We start from the raw sequence: 6,537 nt of genomic DNA, 5'->3' as shown, positions 1-6,537 counted from the left end.
GCCATATTTCAAGCCCCCCCCCCCGTATTTTACACACACACACACACACATCTTGATTTGTTTCCTGCTGCTGGCATCTTATTTGTCTGCACAGGCTTTACTGCTAAAAATAAACTGGCATAAAACAGATAAGGATCAATATGGCTTCAACCAATACAGCCTATTGGGATACAAGCTGGCTATCTGCAATAATACACACAAATACATTGGTAAACGGGACAAGGAAGGGGAGAGAGAACATTACCATTTTGGTCAAAAATCAGCCCCGAACAGTTGACAGTCAAAGCAGAGTGTGTTCACTGTATTCCACACATGTGTTTGGTACACTACTGTTACTGTGTGCACGTGTGTGCTTTATGTGTAAGCCAGAGTTGTGAATGTGACTCAAGGTGACAAGTCAGCCATGTCGGTCCATGATGGAATGTGTGATGGACAAGGATCAGCAGCCACCTGCTCAATTGTACTGGAATGAAATTGTTCCTCTATTTTCTTTCCTTCCACTTTTTGTCCTTCTACCCCCCCAAACACACACACACACACACACACACACACATACACTGCTTCATGCCTCCTAATTTCTTTCTTGCTAACATTCAGCCACAGGTTTCTTTCATCAGTTCACTGAGGAAACTGACTGACTTCCTGAATGCTCACTAATGAACCTGAATAAATGGATATTTTTTGGTCAACAAATCTCAAAACTCAAACTCTGAAAAGGCATGTGACCAAAATGTGTTGGTTTTCAGCCGGCGCTGCTCTGGCCGGTGACTAGTATCACAAGTATAACCTATTTTGAGCCAAATTCAGACTTGAGCAGTTTTCCCACACAAACACTAACAGACAACAAACGTACATGCTAGCAGTGTAGTGTCCATCAGCGGAGCAGAAAAAGGTTTGACAGTCTACAGAAGGATACACACAATGTCTCCCTGCACCTGCTCCCTCCTCACCTCTCTGCGCACAGAGCCACGTTTCTTGGAGGTTCACTGCACCTGTTTAATTAATATTCCTCTAATATTATTTGGTTACAGAGGAACACTTACATGACATCAACTCAGTGTCGCTGAAGTGCTACAAAGTCGCTTAATAACAGTCTCTGGTGATACTTTTTAACTACACTTTTTTTGTCTTTACATAATGAATATGTTAACAAGAAGAACAACATATTCTTAATTATTATAATCCTCTTACCACTGATTGATTGTTGAGACCACTGAAGAGTTAAGACTCTTGATCCTAACAAGTTTGGTGCATGTCATCCCCCACCCTGTCCCACATTTCCTGTCTCTCTACATCTGTCCTTTCAAATAAAGGTCCAAAAGCCTAACACATAATCTATTATTAGCGATTATATTTTTCTTTTTTTTTTTTCGTCATTTTGTTCCAACTCCTTTTTCTGCAGTCTGTCAAGTGCATGCTGGGATAATATCGGACACCTGTTACTTTGGACAGAAAAAGAATGGCAATGATTATCATGAAACCCAACAAAAAGGGACAATATAAAGCAACAATGTGGTCACTCTAAAAAACGGACAGTTTTTGTTTTCTTAAAAAGATTTAAAGAAAAATTATTAGCTGCATAATCTGAACATGGGTGGAACAGGCCGTCACAATGCCGAGCTTTTATCTGCGGGAAACATAAACAAATGCCTTTGTTCCTTCAAAGGACAGAGGGGCAAAAGCCACAACAAACAGTGTGTGTGTGTGTGTGTGTGTGTGTGTGTGTGTGTGTGTGTGTGTGTGTGTGTGTGTGTGTGTGTGTGTGTGTGTGTGTGTGTGTGTGTGTGTGTGTGTGTGTGTGTGTGTGTGTGTGTGTGTGTGTGTGCGTGCGTGTGTGTGTGTGTGTGTGTCTTGCACGTGAAAGGAAGAGAAAGGGAGAAAGGAGAGAGAACAGAGAGATCAAAGCAGGGGGTATGTTTTTGAATCTCTGTGTGGGAGGTGCAGCCTCACCTACCCAGAATGCCTTGCCTCACTCCTCACAACCCACTCAGGTTTTTCAGGAGCATCACTTCTTTTCTCTTAGCAGCAGGCAGCTTATGATACTTTCTCTTCGTCAGTTATCACAGCTTTATTCTCAGAGCGCATTGAAACGGTGACTTGGAGTGAACCAGCAGTTGACCTCTGATCAGTGATACAGAAAATGCATTCCCTTTTTCATAGCGTTAACATTTCAAGAGTTATATAACTGTCATTTTTCTGAGTTCAGATATACAATATGACAGCACAGGGACTTTAAACCATGTTTCACTCTGCTGCAGGAGCTAACTGATTTGGATGGAATGAGAGAAATATGTGTCATAAAAAGAAGAATGCAGAAACATTTATTGAAAGAAAAAAGGTTGTGACTGCAGCATGGGTTAAAAAAAATGTCGAGAGATGAGGTGCTCTTCAAAAACAGGGAACAGAAGTCAAATAGCTAATAGCTTGACTGTCCTGATGTCAAAGTTTGTTGTTTGGAAATGCAGTACGGAAAGTCTGAGGCACTCTGATGCAGTTTAAAAAACCTTGGTTTTTTTTTTTTAACAGCAGTGTGCCTACGTGTTTCAAGTCTTTGTCAGGACAAAATTGACAGAGACAAGAAAAAACAGGTGTTGGAATATAATCAAGACGTCTCGTGACGTCATTGTTAAGATCACAGAAAACTGATTTAAACAACAAACACAGCAAGACGTCAAAAAGAGATTTCATCCCTCAGAAAACGTATGTTTGAGTAGGGTGTACCTAAGAAAAAACGCCTAAAGGTTTCTTGGTTGTTCTTGGTGCAGATAGTGCTGTTGTCATACATCAGGAAGGTACCTGGTGTAAATCCTGGTCAGACAGGAACCTCTCTGTGGCCCTTTTCCTTCCACCATTTAAAGGTGCAAAACCTTTGTCCCTGTGACGTTTCGCCTGCAATCGTATGTGTATTTGGAGCTCCAGCTTTGCTATGCTTCCATAACGCAGAAACCAATTTTTACCACAGCTTAGTTTTGGCACTGTTGCAGAAATGTAGTCTGACAGGGGATAGTATGGAGTGGCATTTTCTCCCTGTGCATGCATGAGTTCCCCCCGAGGTTCTCCAAGTTTCTTCCCACAATCCAAAGACATGCTCATTAAGTTAATTGGTGAATCTTAATTGCCTGTAGGTGTGAGTGGGACTGCTGGTCTGTCTCTGTATGTCAGCCCCGTTATTGAATGGCGACCACTCCAAGGTTTACCCTGCCTCTTGCCCAATGACAGCTGGGGGAAAAAATCTTCAAAAAAGAACAACTTTGTCTTGATTTAGTTTCAACGGAAAATGATTGTTTGTCTGATCTGAGCCCACTCCCACTCTCAATCTTTATCCATTGAAGGGATGATCAAAGTGTCTTTTTTTATACTGTGAAGATGCCTGTCAGTCCACACAGAGCGAATGTTCTGACCTCTTACACTCACATGAAAAGCCATGAAAGTCTCTGCATTTGGTCGTCACTGTCTTAAGGCAGTGTTTATCTTTCACAGGCTGAAGAAAACAAAGCCATCGATTTCTAATCCTAATCCCCTTCTACAGCTCTTCTCCTATTGATCATCTATCCATCTGTAATGAGATGGAGGAATAGAGGGATGGAGGGCTGATGAAGGACAAAACTTTCTCTGCCTGTGTGCTAACGTCTTCACCCTCCCCATCTCTTTTCAATTTGTCTTTTTCTCTTATTTGTGGTTACTGACCTGTCGTTCTTTATGTTGGAATAGAAAATAAATGCAGAGGGCTTGCAGAGCAGCAGAGGTTTACCTAAATATTGGAATTGGATGACATGGATGAGTGCACTAAACACACAGAGGCACATGCATGCATACACAGTGAGAAAGGATTGACTTTCAGTCCAAACAGCAGTAACGGTTGTGGAGCACAATCTGTCAATGAGTCAATGATATTCTTTAATAGTGACCCATCCTCCTTGCACTGCAAAATACAACGTAACAATCATTCCATTCACCAGATCTTAAAGAAAAATACACAAAGATGAATTCCTCTAATTAGGACTGAAGAGGATTTTGAGGTTTTCTTCTTCAATATTTGGTTTTCATGGCCTGTCGGTTTATTTTGTGGCTTTATGGTGTGTGATTATCAAAGCAATTTTACATGTTACATCAAACACTTTATCTAATTTCTGGCTTAAAATAAATAATATCTTCAGCCTCATAAAACTAACCACAAAGCACAGGGTAAAAAAAAAAAAACCTTAAAAAGCTGCACAAACACTTTTGCGATACAGCAAACAAGCAGACTCCAAAGAGAGCACAAGAAGTATTAAATGCACAGCTTACACCTGTACACAGATTCTATACAGGTATCAAGGTAAAACAAAACAACATCTTGTCAGCTGCGCATGAGCTTTCCAGGTAATACTATTCTATTGGAACCTAAACCTGGACAGGTTGTCAAACACTGAAGAAGATTGTGAGGAAAACTTTTGCACACCTGCTGTTGATGTTGGAGATCCTTGGACGTTATTCACAATGTTTGTGCACAGACTTGTTGGATTAATGTTAATCACAGTGTTATTCCCTGTGGGATCACGAGTAAACAATGGGTCTGATGTGGGAGGTCCACTCGCCACACCCCACATTCCTCAGGAGTCACTCCTGAAAGCTTACAGACATCATGGTGTGCAGATGATAGTAACTTCCAAAATGAAGCTAACGTTTGTTTTACAAAAAAAAAAAAGTTGCTGTGCTTGAAGAGCTTCGGAGAAATTTGGATAGTTTTGAAATATAATGCATGTCACTGCAAAAACGGCACCCTGAGGATGTTTTTCCCCCCTAAGTGTGTGATAATGGCTGCAGAAGATGTCATTAATAGCAGGCTAATGTGTGTCAGATGGTACCTGTCCAGCAGCCGCAGCAGCAGCAGGGGAGAAGGATCCAGGACACGAGTGACTGACCAGAATAATGAGAGGGACATGGCCTGCCAACTTGGGCAGCTGCTTCTCTAGCGGGACAAGTAAGTGTGTGTGTGTGTGTGTGTGTGTGTGTGTGTGTGTGTGTGTGGGTGTGTGTGTGCGTGTGTGTGTGATTTTCCTGTGCTCTTTCTGCATATTTCCTAAATGTATTTCCCAACAGTTTATAGGAAATACAGCTACACACACGTGGCCTCACACACTGACAACCTCATCAGGGTAACCGTGGGAATGCCTGTGGCATTATGTCAGTCATTGAGGTGATGCCTTTAATCCTGAAACAAATCTAGACTTTGTCTGTTGTGTCTCTGGCTGTGTGTGAGTGAGCATGCCCGTGTGTCAAACCCCAATCTCACAGCCATTAGATTACGGCTGGCCGCGCAGCAAAGACACCCCGCTGCCACTCCCACATGGAGGAGAGAGCAGGATTAGCCAGCTCCATACCCGCCCTAATCTGGGGACAAAAACACACAATCACCTCCCACTGAGATCCAGAGACAGAAAGATTTAATTTGATCTGCCCTATACTCAATATAACAAGAGTGTCTTTTAGGGTTAAAATGACTACTGCTCACTCAACCATCAGTCAATATAGCATCAGGGCTAAACGGTATCCTTTCTATCCCTGTGATCGATCCCTTTTATCAGAGTTTGGAACACATTCAGGCCCTGTGGCAGTGAACGAGTCTCCAAATTTAAAGCGACTGCTGTCTTTGCTTGCACAGGAAGGATATCTGGGAGAGGAAATGAACTATTCAGAGTGGCCTGATGTATTGCACCTTCATCTTCAATTTGTCTGTTTTATTGTTTCCATGATTCATGATGTCCAAATAGTCTTTTTATTTCACATATGTTTTGGAGAGATCAGTTTGGTATGGTAATAGTTCTTTTATAACACTGCCTGGCTAATGTTATCTTGGAAATGGCTATTTGTGGTAGCTACTGGGAGTGTATATAGTTTTTTTTTATTGCAGTGCAGTTACAATTACAAAAACATTAAATTCACAACTTGTAGCTTTAGCGTACAGGAATTAGCTGGCAATAACAAAAGATTGGAAATTAGTGACATTAATTTGGCAGGCAATGCCATGTGGCATCAGACACAGGCTGATGATCATTCAGGTGTGAGATTTATTCTGTTTTGGAAATACAATTGTAGTCTATGTGCAGGGAGGAAAACTTAAAGCCAAGAACAGAAATTCTGCTTCTACGCAGCACTGAGCCAAACAACATGCTTCTACTAAACTAGCTTCAAACACCGGACACCCAGGTGCAGCTCACTATAGCATGGGAGACATATCAATTGAAAATGGCTACAATGTGCCAGTTGTTTCTTCTTACTCTGCCACAGCAACACTAAATAATCTCAGACTCAGTATGAATCCTTTTAGGGCACATGTCACAGTGATGTCAATGTATTAGCTGGAGGCAAACAAAGCTAAGAGGGAAACCCAAATGGCCACCATAGGATAGGTGAGTTACTGACAATGACCCAAGCCTTGTACATGGCTGTCATCTGCTCTTCCCATTGGCTAGGCAGAACATTGGACCACGTAAAACAACTCAATTGAGTGTTTTTCAAGCATCAACCTCTGGTGTGTGGAAAAAGAAATTCATT

Source organism: Symphodus melops, assembly GCF_947650265.1.
Source record: "Symphodus melops genome assembly, chromosome: 7".
In the NCBI taxonomy this organism is placed as follows: Eukaryota; Metazoa; Chordata; class Actinopteri; order Labriformes; family Labridae; genus Symphodus; species Symphodus melops.
The sequence above is the reverse complement of the archived record's forward strand: the minus strand, read 5'-3'. Positions refer to the sequence as shown.